The 13,153-nt window shown below is 42.7% G+C and overlaps 1 protein-coding gene across 1 annotated transcript in view; it reads left to right on the top strand.

Annotated features, from left to right (window-relative positions):
* The window catches only part of CLCN4 (Cl-/H+ antiporter 4), a 301,238-nt gene that overhangs the window by 271,031 nt on the left and 17,054 nt on the right, over window positions 1-13,153 (top strand). The gene's annotated exons all lie outside the window — the stretch shown is intronic.

Raw genomic sequence — 13,153 nt, 5'->3', positions numbered from 1 at the left:
TGTTCTTCACTCTACCACCATCCTTTTTGCAGTGCTTAATAATTGTTAATTCTTTACAGCCAGAGGGCCTTTTGTGTTACTGTTTACAAACACATCTCATCATGTACACATTTGTGAACTAACATGTTATTATGAACACACTTTGTAAAGCCCAGTGTTACTGTATAAATAATCATGCTATTGTACATTTTATTATTTCACTAAGAACTTGTTAATCTGTACAGAATAGTATCACTGCTGTTGTGTGTTTAATGCTAAAGATATGTTCTTATTATGGCACACACAATTCAGACATCGCACACACTTTAATATACTGAAGAGGTACAATACACACATTTGATCTAATGTATACACAGGCCTTTAAGTCGGCCAGGTCCTGCCGGTACTCAGCACTGGCAGTTCTAAAAAGCAGGTGCTGATTGGGTCCCTATCAGGCTCTCCATTTTTACCCTCAGGGTGAAAAAACATCTTAACTCTACAGCAATACCACCCTTTACTGCCTTCAAAGAGACTCGTAAGAGTTCTTTCACACTCATCATTTCAGAAGTGAAGCATTTTCAATATTCTATGCAACGAAGCCATAGTTGTTGCTTATTTATCTTACACAACCAGCAACCATTAGCAAAGCCAATAGCCCTGACTTTTTGTAGGTGTAATGTTACTTCTTGTATTATATATCTATATGCAATGACAGAAACAGCAAAATACCAGTCGAGCGACAGACTATGTATGTTACGCTCAGATTTTTAGCGTGCGTATTTTTAAACCACACCCTTAATGGCATCGGCCACACCCCTTTGAGAGACGCCCTAGTGTTTCATTCCACTTAAAGCCCTGTCTATACACATTTATAATATAGTAATCATACTGGTGTCAATATATACATCTGTGGTATAGTACACGTTTATCTAGTTGTATATGTCATTCAGATACCTTGAAGTGAGTTCAGCACAGAGAGTGCGGGACATTTAGTATCTTGAGGGATCTAGGGGAATGCTAGTGGAACAGGACACAGTGTGGAATAGTATGTCTATGAACAGTGAATTGAAGAATTTACAGTATTTCGACACATATTTTTGTGGAATATTTAGTAAAGGTTTTACAAGCCATAGACGCGCATGTATAATGCAGATCTTCTAGCTGGCCTGCAAATATGTATTTGCATATTTCCACATAATTTTCAGTGGACATTTCCAAGAATTGTTTTAGTACAATTTCAAGAAAAAAAGGTTGTGCATTATATAGCAGAGTTCATTTTTTCTATTGAAACCTGCTTTGAATTTTATGACAAAAACAAATGTTTTTATTTCAAGGAAAACAATTTCCACTCTAAGGACTATGACGTTTTGACGAGTTGTTGCAATGACCATAAACAGTTGCCCAATCTATAGACGTTTCGGAGGTTATTGCTGAAGTTTCCGCATGAATGCTCACTAAACTCTCATTTATTTTGCTTTGTGCCCAAAGTACTATTCTTTTGGTAAAATGCTCTTCGTTGGGATACCTTACTTTAACAATTAGTGTATTGATGATACTGCTCCATTTTTTGTATCCCACTGGCACATTGGTCTGTGGCACAGCCCTCCTTTGATGGCTCTGCTAGGTCCCACAGATAAATGAAAGTCTTTAAGGGGAGTGGAGGCGGTCTGCATAGGAAATGTCTCATCAGACCTTTTTCATAAGACGCAGTAAGAGGTGCCTGCTTGGGTTTTCTAAGGAGAGGTGTTACAGGCATTTGTTAAACTGTGTTCCTTTGTCAGACAATATCTGAGGCGTGAAGGTTGGTGGTATTTCATTTGTCTGCTTTGCTATTTATAAAAAATACTGTAACTTTTGCATACAAAACAAAGTGGCTTATACTTCTCCCAAATCAAGGGAAACCCCCGCCTCACATGGCATGTGTTCCTATTAGTCATTCTGAGATCAAAGTAGGAGGCAAAATTATAGCGTATTACTTGCATGTCGCCCCAGATAGCAACTCCCAAATCTAAACCAATATGTCCTCGTGTTGAGCAAATGCTATCTGATACGAGATGGCATACCCGAATTATAATTGCCAGATAACAATAACAGAATATACACAGAACTTAATGACCATCGATCAGATTAACTGCATCATTCTCAAGATCTTTCTCTTCCCAGAAATGAGATACAAGTTAGTATAAAAGGATGGTTAACATACTTGCTCATATTGGTAGATACCATGGCACCACTTGAAGGTGAGCTGCAATAATATAGGCCTAAGGACTGGAAAAGCCATTGACCCTTTTCCACTGTGTTTCTCAGGAACGACAGTGATATTCCCAGACTTCCCATCCTTTGAAAGCTCATATAAAAGGCTTTTAAGGCTATACAAATGCTTAGTAATAATTATTGGTATTGTCTGGAAAGAAAATAATAAAAATGAGATTAATTATGTATGAACCAGTCCTTTAATGATCAGGAGAACATCATTTTAAAAAAATACAGATTTCTTTAAACATTCTGAGAATTGTCCAGCATTGTGAACAAAGACCTCTTTCAGCTCCGCATAAACCAAAGTGCAACTTTCTTTAAAACATTAGTAGAACTCTGAAGAGGCAGCATTTGTAAGAGTTGACATAATAACTACTGATGGACAACAACTATACTCACTTAATTGATAGTCCACCAACTATATCAAACCTAATTATTGTGTTTGTATTTTTAAATTATTATAGTGCTTTTATCGAAAGTGCTGAACAGACCAATGAAATGATACAGCAGAACTGACAATAATCAGCTTACAGTCACAGTATTAATGTTGATTGGCTATTACCAGGCCATTCTTCTCATTCCCTTCATAATTATACATACCATACAGAACATTCATCAGCATCCCTCTTGTCTGCTGTCTAAGACACTATTATTATGCAGCTATCGGGACAAGTCTCTCTCATGAGAATTTTGAGAGTGAGCTTAAAGCCTACGTTTCCAGCATCATCTCCAGTTATGACGTTGGCAATCCAACCTCAAAATAAACTCCTGATCTAGATAGACGTGAAGAAACTTTTAACTGGGACAAATATTGTTATCTTATAGATGTTATACTGTAGGTGGTGAAGTCCATGTATTACTTTCACGTCTTCTCCCTGTACCGCAAAAGAGACAACTCTACCGCAATGACTTTTGGTTATCCATATGTCAATATGCATCCCTAGTATTTCATATTGTCCTGCCTTTTTGGACTGTTATTGTACTTTTTACTCTTATTGCTGGTGTGGGTCACTCGATATTCTAGTCACGATATTGTGATCCTTTGATATTTTACCTTTGATGTGCCATCCCAAAAATCCTTATTGTTTTGTAAAGAGCTCTCCTGTCCTGGTGGGTCTGGTTTGCATGATATAAAACCGTAAATAAACAAACAAGTAAATAAGTACTGGAATGTCTGGGTGCATGTAATCTGCATAGTCTTCTGACCAACATCTTCATATTTTTGTATTATCCCACACCCCATGCTGAGACTATGACCCCAGGTTTAACTAGTGCCTTTTTCCTCACTGGTCTGCTTTGCTCTTCCTTACGCATATTTGCATTTCATTCACTGCCACTACCAGGTCACTTAGGAGGAAACATGTTTATGCCTTTTGCATCTCCCACTTCTGAAACTCTATAAGCTGAGAAAAATGTAATTGTGAAAAATGACAAAAAGAGGTTTTGGTCCTTATTCGTTGTATGAGATATTTATATTTTATATATATATTCTGGTTTTTCTCTCATCTTTACACTACCCTGTCTCTTTTGACCAACCTCCCAGAAACTGTTGCCGTTTGGTGGAACAACACCCACTCTCCCACAGTCACATTGACAGTGCCACTGGAAACACCCTAGGAACAGTTTATTTGAGAAAAGCGGTTTATTTTATGCTGTGGTTGTGCAGCCTCACTTTTAGACCTGTGAGTGTTGGGGTGGTCTTCCCCCAAACTTTTTTCCTTCCTCCTCAATTTTTTTCTGACCTTGTTTTTGCAGGTTTTAGATCTCTGTGCACTTTACCACTGCTAACCAGTGTTAGAGTGCTTATGCTGTATCCTCTAAATATGGTAGAATTGGATTATACCCATTGGCATATTTTGTTTTACTTGTAAGTCCCTAGTAAAGTGAAACTACATGTGCCCATGGCCTGTAAATTAAATGCTGGTAGATGGTCTGTAGCACTGATTGTGCCACCCACATAAGAAGCCCTTTAAACATGTCTCAGGCCTGCCATAGCAGCCTGTGTGTTTGCTGTTTAAACTGCCATTGCAACCTGGCAAAATAACTCTTTTGCTAGGCCCAAACCTTACTTTTTTAATACATGTTAGTCGCCACTGGGGTAGCCACTGGACAGCCCAGAGGGCAGGGTGCAACATATTTAAAAAATTGGACTTGTACTTTAAGGTTTTACTCGTCATGGTAGTAAAAAACTCTTAAATTTGTTTTTTTACTACTGCAGGGTTTATCTCTCCTATAGGATAACATTAGAGTTGCCTTATTACATTTTTTTTAGTGTAATTTCCAAACGGAAAGAGATAACCATCTCATGTTTGGTGTCTCTGGAATCGCAATTTAAAATCCTTACTAAAGGTGAAGTTGGCTCTTAAATAAAGATTCTGAAAATGGCACATTTAGAAAGTTGCAAAAAACACAGTTGATGGACAGAATGTACAACAATGTCATACATTCACCCCAGTACAAGGATCTGGGCCTAAATCCATCTTTTTTTGCACTCCACACCACCCTGGGTTAGACACTGGCTATATGCAAATCAGCTCTGACCCTGTGCCTCATGGGAACAGTCCAGTCCGAACTACCAAGCCATGTCTTTCCCAGACCAGAATCAAGCATCCAAGGACCGGTTTCTGGCTATCAGCCTTCATCAGCCTGGATAGCTTGACTCCAGTGGTGTGGAGAGCCTGGGACTCACGTCTGAGTATACCCAGCACACTCGGGGTGAAAATTGCAAAAAACACAGTTGATGGACAGAATGTAGAAAAATGTCATACATTCACCCCAGTCCAAGGATCTGGGCCTAAATCCATCGTTTTTTTGCACTCCACACCACCCTGGGTTAGACACTGGCTATATGCAAATCAGCTCTGACCCTGTGCCTCATGGGAACAGTCCAGTCCGAACTACCAAGCCATGTCTTTCCCAGACCGGAATCAAGCATCCAAGGACCGGTTTCTGGCTATCAGCCTTCATCAGCCTGGATAGCTTGACTCCAGTGGTGTGGAGAGCCTGGGACTCACGTCTGAGTATACCCAGCACACTCGGGGTGAAAATTGCAAAAAACACAGTTGATGGACAGAATGTAGAACAATGTCATACATTCACCCCAGTACAAGGATCTGGGCCTAACTCCATTGTTCTTTTGCACTACACACCACCCTGGGTTAGACACTGGCTATATGCAAATCAGCTCTGACCCTGTGCCTCATGGGAACAGTCCAGTCCGAACTACCAAGCCATGTCTTTCCCAGACCGGAATCAAGTATCCAAGGACCGGTTTCTGGCTATCAGCCTTCATCAGCCTGGATAGCTTGACTCCAGTGGTGTGGAGAGCCTGGGACTCACGTCTGAGTATACCCAGCACACTCGGGGTGAAAATTGCAAAAAACACAGTCGATGGACAGAATGTAGAACAATGTGATACATTCACCCCAGTACAAGGATCTGGGCCTAAATCCATCATTTTTTTGCACTCCACACCACCCTGGGTTAGACACTGGCTACATGCAAATCAGCTCTGACCCTGTGCCTCATGGGAACAGTCCAGTCCGAACTACCAAGCCATGTCTTTCCCAGACCGGAATCAAGCATCCAAGGACCGGTTTCTGGCTATCAGCCTTCATCAGCCTGGATAGCTTGACTCCAGTGGTGTGGAGAGCCTGGGACTCACGTCTGAGTATACCCAGCACACTCGGGGTGAAAATTGCAAAAAACACAGTTGATGGACAGAATGTAGAACAATGTCATACATTCACCCCAGTACAAGGATCTGGGCCTAACTCCATTGTTCTTTTGCACTACACACCACCCTGGGTTAGACACTGGCTATATGCAAATCAGCTCTGACCCTGTGCCTCATGGGAACAGTCCAGTCCGAACTACCAAGCCATGTCTTTCCCAGACCGGAATCAAGTATCCAAGGACCGGTTTCTGGCTATCAGCCTTCATCAGCCTGGATAGCTTGACTCCAGTGGTGTGGAGAGCCTGGGACTCACGTCTGAGTATACCCAGCACACTCGGGGTGAAAATTGCAAAAAACACAGTCGATGGACAGAATGTAGAACAATGTGATACATTCACCCCGTACAAGGATCTGGGCCTAAATCCATGATTTTTTTGCACTCCACACCACCCTGGGTTAGACACTGGCTACATGCAAATCAGCTCTGACCCTGTGCCTCATGGGAACAGTCCAGTCCGAACTACCAAGCCATGTCTTTCCCAGACCGGAATCAAGCATCCAAGGACCGGTTTCTGGCTATCAGCCTTCATCAGCCTGGATAGCTTGACTCCAGTGGTGTGGAGAGCCTGGGACTCACGTCTGAGTATACCCAGCACACTCGGGGTGAAAATTGCAATAAACACAGTTGATGGACAGAATGTAGAACAATGTCATACATTCACCCCTGGAACTGGACCTCAGACACCACCTCTTCAGTACACGTATGGACCTGCGGATATTTTGCCATCAAGAACTGCTGTGCTGCTGAATGACTTCCACTCTGCTGGACTGCTGCCTTGCTGTACTGCTGCTTTGTTGTGGTGACCTGCTGCCCTCCTGCTTGGGTGAGAAGTAATGGACCTGCATCCCTGGAACCCAAAACCCCAGAGTGACTCTGAGAGCTAGTTGGCTGGCATCCTGACATCAACCTCAGGGACAGAAGCCTCCAACAACCTTGCACCTGGACTCTGCCATCTGTGAGTCTACCCTTGCAAGTGGTGCCCACCTTGTTTTGGGCACTTGGAAGTGGGCTTAAGGTGCTTTGTCAGCCACTGTGGATCCAGTGGGACGAACATAGCTCCTTTGCTCTGTGGGGCAACCCTGAGCAGAACTGACTCATCTTCACTGCTGCGTAGATTGGACTCATCGCACAAATTTGCATCGCCGGTGCAGCTCACATTGCCTTCGAAACCTCCGCTGTGTGGCACATTGTTGGCACAGGCTGTCACATCCATCGATGGCAGCCTCGATGACGGACTCCACAACGCAGTCTCACACCTCCTTGAAACCGACACATCACTCTAACTGAGTGATACATCCCCACTCCGGACTTTGCATCACAAGCCCTCATCGATGGGATCTACGATGACAAGGCAACAGGACCTCGCACCACAGCCTTGCCGCATCTCAGAACTGATACATCGCTTCGGGTTCGCAATCCACCTTCGATGCTTATCCTCACAATTCTTCACAAACCAGGATTGAAGGTACTTTGTTCAGCAGACCTAACTGGGCCCCTTGAGCCGACCTGTGTTCCATTACTGGCAGCCTGAATTTGTGACTTTGTCCCATTCCGGGTGACCATTAATCCACAGTTTGCGCTTTGTGGTGCTATTTTCACTACAATGTTTTCACTTGCAAATCTCCGGTTCTACTGATTTGATTTTTGTTGTTTTGCTCTTGTTTGATTTACTAAAAATTACTCTATTGTCCTAATCTGGTGTGGACACTTTGTGTGTGGTGTTTTCACATTATTACTGTTTGAAGTGTTGCACAAATACTTTACACACTCCCTCTACGTTAAGGCTGACTGCTCTGTGCCAAGCTACCAGAGGACTCCGCACAGATTAATATAGAGTTGGCTTGTCCCCCACCCTGACAAGGATTGTGGTGAGTGCTTGACCAGGGTTCACACCCCAGTAAGCCAACAATGAAATACCTTACACTTACCCATTACAGAAACATGCTAATTGTCTCAATGATTGATCATGCAATTTCACAACCCACAGAGGTTTGACCATTAAATCGTATACCATCAGATAAAAAACATCTGAATGTATCCGAAGCTGAGATGCCGACTTTGTCCCTTGTCACCATTTTGGCTCCCTCCCGTCATTTCTCACCATGTTCACTACTTTGGCCAAATTAGAGTATGTGACTCCACTTACCTTTTCATCTATATAATCACTCACTGATGATCTATTTGACCATGTTAATCTTTATAAAAGACTAACCTCACCTGTCACTTTATTTGGTACTATCCCCAAAGTGAGATAATGAAGACAGCAAACAATGGGTCCTGAAATGGACAGCCATCATCTCTTACTGCTCCTCCGTGTCCATTTTGAGTTTTACCACTTACCCTTAATCTTTAACCAAGCTGGATTTTCTGCCCATTTACCTTTCATAACCCCCTGGTAAGGAAGCCCCCATGGAAGCTCACATCACTCTAGTGCCCATTCTTCTTCCAGGTTCTCCCACGTCAGAATTGGGAATGCTTTACTTTGGAATTTGTTTCCTTGCTGAAGCACTGCACTGAGGTGCTCATTCTCAGTATTCACCTGGCTGTCCCAATGTCCCTGGGCTTGGAGGAATACCTGGGGCCATGATTCCGAAAACACATGAAACACTGTTCCTCTCATGCAACCTTTTAGCAGTTTTCCAAAGCAACCCAAAATGGAAGAGAAGAAACCCTTGCAAAAAGGAAAGAACATCTCAAAGCAATACAGTAAGCAAATGACGTTGTACTGCGCTCATCTAATAATATACAATGAAAATTATTAAAACTGTGTTCCAAGTCTTGAGGTCTGTGAGAACCCTGATTCTATTTGCCAGGACTCTTTCTTTATTCGTGGACTCTGCTTTGGACCGTGTCACAAGAACAACAAATTAAGAATGTCCACAGACTCACCGCTCATATTTTCTGCTTGGTATCATACTTCAGACAGTTCCAAACAGCTATGTGGTGTCCTTATAAGGTACTGTGTGTCATTATTTTCTACATCCTCTTCCATTTTTAACTCCTCTCATTCTGCGTTCTTTACTTTATCTGTTATTTGCTCTTCCGCATGCTTCTCCTTTGCCACTTAGCTGTCTTATTTTTCTTTGTTGCCACTTAGTTGATCTTTCTGTCTTTGTTTTTATACTCTGCTATCCCTTTGACATTCTTCTCAACGTACTTATCCCCATGTGTCCCAGTTAATTGTCTGACAACTTCCAATGGATCAAACACCTTTACTCGATCTCCCAGGTGTGCTACCCTGACTCTCCGTACTTCCACTAGGCTGGATTTCCTCTCTGTGTGGGATCTTCTTGCCCAACTAGTGACCTTATCTCTCGTAGTTGCCCTGCCTTTTTTACACCTTATTCCTCGTTCCCTTCTCCTTGGTTTATGCTAGCAATATTCCCTCTGCTAATTTCTGCCATGACTTCTCTCATCTCTCGTTCTGTTTAGCAATGCTGGCCATTGTCACCTCTCTCCCGCTCTAATTGCTGTTTGCTCCTGTCTTTTCTCAATTTCCTGTGACATTTCCAGTTCCCCTGCCTTGAGTCTTTCAACCCTCTGGTCAGTCTCTCTTTTCTTATGGCATTGTCACCGTACATCACTTAGGGCTTTTTCCTTTCTCAGCCTACTCTTTGTGACCCTTGCTGGTATCCTGATCCAGGTCTTCACCCCGTTTGTCTCCCTTTCAATTTGCATGCTCCGGTTCCTCAAGCATCACATTCTTACCCGGTCCTGGAAAGGTGGTACTACAGCCACCTTTGTCCCCTCCTTTCCTGCAAACTGCTTCTGCTTATTACCTGCCTTTCTCCTGACTGTGCGTACTCATGATGCCTCTCCCCTTCCCTAATGTCATTGTCACATCCAATGCCCCTGTACTTGGGGAGAGGGTGTCTTGGATTTCTCATCCTCTTTCCATATTGTAAGGGTGCTTCATTCCTACCTCTCTTCTTCCTAAATTCCTACTTTACTTTTTCTTCCCTTCCACATGCTGTCTAGTCTCTTTCATTGAATTTCCTTCTTCACTCCCTTTCCTAATGCTCACCTTCTTCTTCCTCACGACTAGTATCACTTCCCTTTCGTATTCCCTTCCCATCTTCTCTGGCAGGAGCTTTTCCTCTCCGGCATTGTATTTTTTTAAATATTTGTTCCACCCCCCTGCCAGAAAGATTTTGCCCTCGGCACCTTTATACCTGTGTGTACTCTTCACTCACCAGCCAACCTGTTTCTGCTACTGCTGCACATTCCATTTCCATCTCATTGTCCCTCTTATTCTCAGGAAACCCATTAAGGCCCCTACCCACCTTCCCTTTCTGGGAAGGCACAGACGTGGCATGCCTATTAATACTGCCTTCTTTGGCCTGTCTGTCCTGTCCTAAATCCAGGCGGTGGCCCCTTCATGCTCCGCGAGCATCCAAGTAGGTTGCAGCGCTCTGATGGCCATCAGAGCTCTGCCACTGATCTCACTCCACATCCCAAACTGGGAACCAACAGCAGCCCAGGCAATATGTTCAAACCTGCCCTGCCAAGTGCCTCTAAAGTCTCCAGCCCACCAGGGAAATGCCCAGTGGAAAAACACGGGCTATCTGGCACTGGCCTCCTATGGCAGTGCCCGTACGATGGAATGAAGGTCCTCTGCTGACCATCAGCCGCTTCTCCTCCGTGCTCTGCTCTCCATCCCCCAACTTCCCTGGTTGGAAATCAACGTCCCTGTCACTTCCTCCGTGGCCCTGGCTTGCAAAAACTCAAGACATGCTTATCCTCAGATGCACGCCAACAGCCCTGTTCCAAAGGGAACCAGACGGAGCAAATTTGTTTTTTCTTTTTCTATTTTTTATAAAGCAAAAGATAACAAATGTGTTACTTTTTCAAAGCAAAAACTCTCTTAAATGAATCGCGTCTGTCTGATGGGTCCCAACTGTCAAATACACTCGTAAAATATCTAAGCAGGCATTTTCATAATTAGTCACTAAACTGCAAGCATAGCCTGAATATGTTTGGCTCACCCGCAGGCAGTTGATGCAAGAGAATGCAATGCTGTTCTGGCAGCGAAGCACAAAATTATTTTCTAGGGCGTCTGACTGAGACTGGATTATTCTAAAAATGTTGGTCTATCTGCCTAAAAAAATAATTAGCAGTATGCGTTGTGAAAGTGCTTATTTAGAGCAGATCTAAAACACAATCCCAGCACCCTGCAAACCTCGTGCAAGTAATCAGTATCCAGTATCATCTTAAAAATGTTGGGTGCCCCGGGCAAGACATATTTTGTGGGTGCCGGTATGGAACTAGTTTTTTTTTTACCCATCTTTGCGAATTGAAGCCCACATGATGCCTCACAATTCTAAATAACTTGTTGAACTTTAATAGGGCCACACAAAATAGTTGTAACATGTCTTGCCCTGAGCCCTAAAAATCCTTAAGATGAAATTGGATAGACAGACGGAGTCAGGCGTAGAGGAAGACAGAGAGGGACAGACATGCAGACAGAGAAATGGAATAGTAATTGGTCAAATAGAGATAAAGTTCATTTTCCCAGGGTGCCCCTTGGAAGGTGCGGACCTGGGCATTTGCCAACTCTTCCCATGCGTTACAAAGTCTCTGTGTGCAGGGGCGAACTGGGCGCAGCCGGCATCAGGCGTATCCCCGGTAGGCTGGAAGGGTGGGGGCTGGTTTTCCAGCGGTGCTGCAATATTGCCCCCCCCAATAACAAATGGTGTAGTACTTCATACTTGTACTACAAAACCTATGTTTGTTGGACTTTCAAACTGCTATTTTTCTATAGTAAATTCCCCAACTGTACAAAGGTGTTCAAAGCTATCTTTGCACGCACTTAATAAAAATATGTAGCAGTGATCTTTGAGAAGAATAGTAAAACGTGAGTTGTACTAGACCTGTGAACAGGTCGTGTTGCAATTCAGAAGTCTGGGATATCCTGAAGGTATGGAATTCAACTGGACATGTGTGCACCTACAGTAAATGAAACCAACAAATAAATGAAAGAAATATCACTGGGAAAAACAAACTATCAGTGATATTATATTACTCTTTCATCTTCTGTGTACTGAAAGAAAAATATATGTTGTGAAAATTATGATGCGACCACGAGGCAAATAAATTGTAACCCTAATTTCTTTAAAGCAGTGCTTACAGGCTTTAGCGAAATTGAGTCATTTGGGCAGTTAGTGCATATTTTAGTCCCTGGGACTCATTGGTACCATTTGTGTAATTTATTAATCTCCCTGGGCTTGTAAGTCATTTTGTTTCGCTTGTATTCTGGTTCTTGCGCCTGTGTGGATCGTTACTGTGTTCTGGTGATTTGGCCGAAGCAAATTTGGGTCATCTTTACTTTCTTCTAGGTGGGCATGAATAGTATATCTACATACACATTAGACCTTACTCCAGAGATAGAAAATGATACACACATTATAAGACTCAGAGGTCAGGTTTTCATACTAGGTAAGAGAAATACTGTCACGACGTGATAGCCAGATCATGTCCTGCTGGTTTCTCATACTCCTAAAGATTTAATAAAATGGCCGTCATTAGCGCTGGCAGTGGTTAAGAAATACATACTGCCAGTGAGAGCAGTGTCCTCAGTGCAGAAGAGTGACATATTACTGCACACAATTCAGCCTACACTCTTTGATGGGTCATTGTAAAGAACGGGCAGAAATAATCCCTAGGGGGAGTGCTACACAATCAACAATACAAAACAGGAGTGAGGGGTCCAAGGGAACATTTAGAGACCAACACGGATAGCTACTGATTATACTTGTGCCAATGCAAACATGGACTGATCGGCCAGTCCAAAATGCTTTTGCGCTGGTCATCTAGTACAAATGTGATTTAGATCTTATCAGGAGGTGAAAATGTTGCTGCAAAATGCTCACCAGTGCATTCAACTATAATATAACAATAGGTTATCCTCGGGCCTAATAGGCTTCACCAAAGCCTTAGAGACCTAGAAGCCAGGCATACGAACTCTCTTTTTTAAATGTTTTTATTGTTCTTGTACAGCAACACTGCAAAAAAAATACACATCAATCAGATCATCTTTCCTACATTTCTCACATAAAAAAAAGAAATACAAATATGTTTACATCCAAATGAAAAAACTCATTATTCATAATATTCCCGAAACGCACTCCAAATTTTTATGCCCAGTCTTTTTATCCTTAGTCCTTTGATTGAAAATAAACTCC

Source organism: Lissotriton vulgaris, chromosome 8 (assembly GCF_964263255.1).
Source record: "Lissotriton vulgaris chromosome 8, aLisVul1.2, whole genome shotgun sequence".
NCBI lineage: Eukaryota > Metazoa > Chordata > Amphibia > Caudata > Salamandridae > Lissotriton > Lissotriton vulgaris.
Note: the sequence above shows the minus strand (reverse complement) of the source record. Positions and strands in the feature narration are given on the sequence as shown.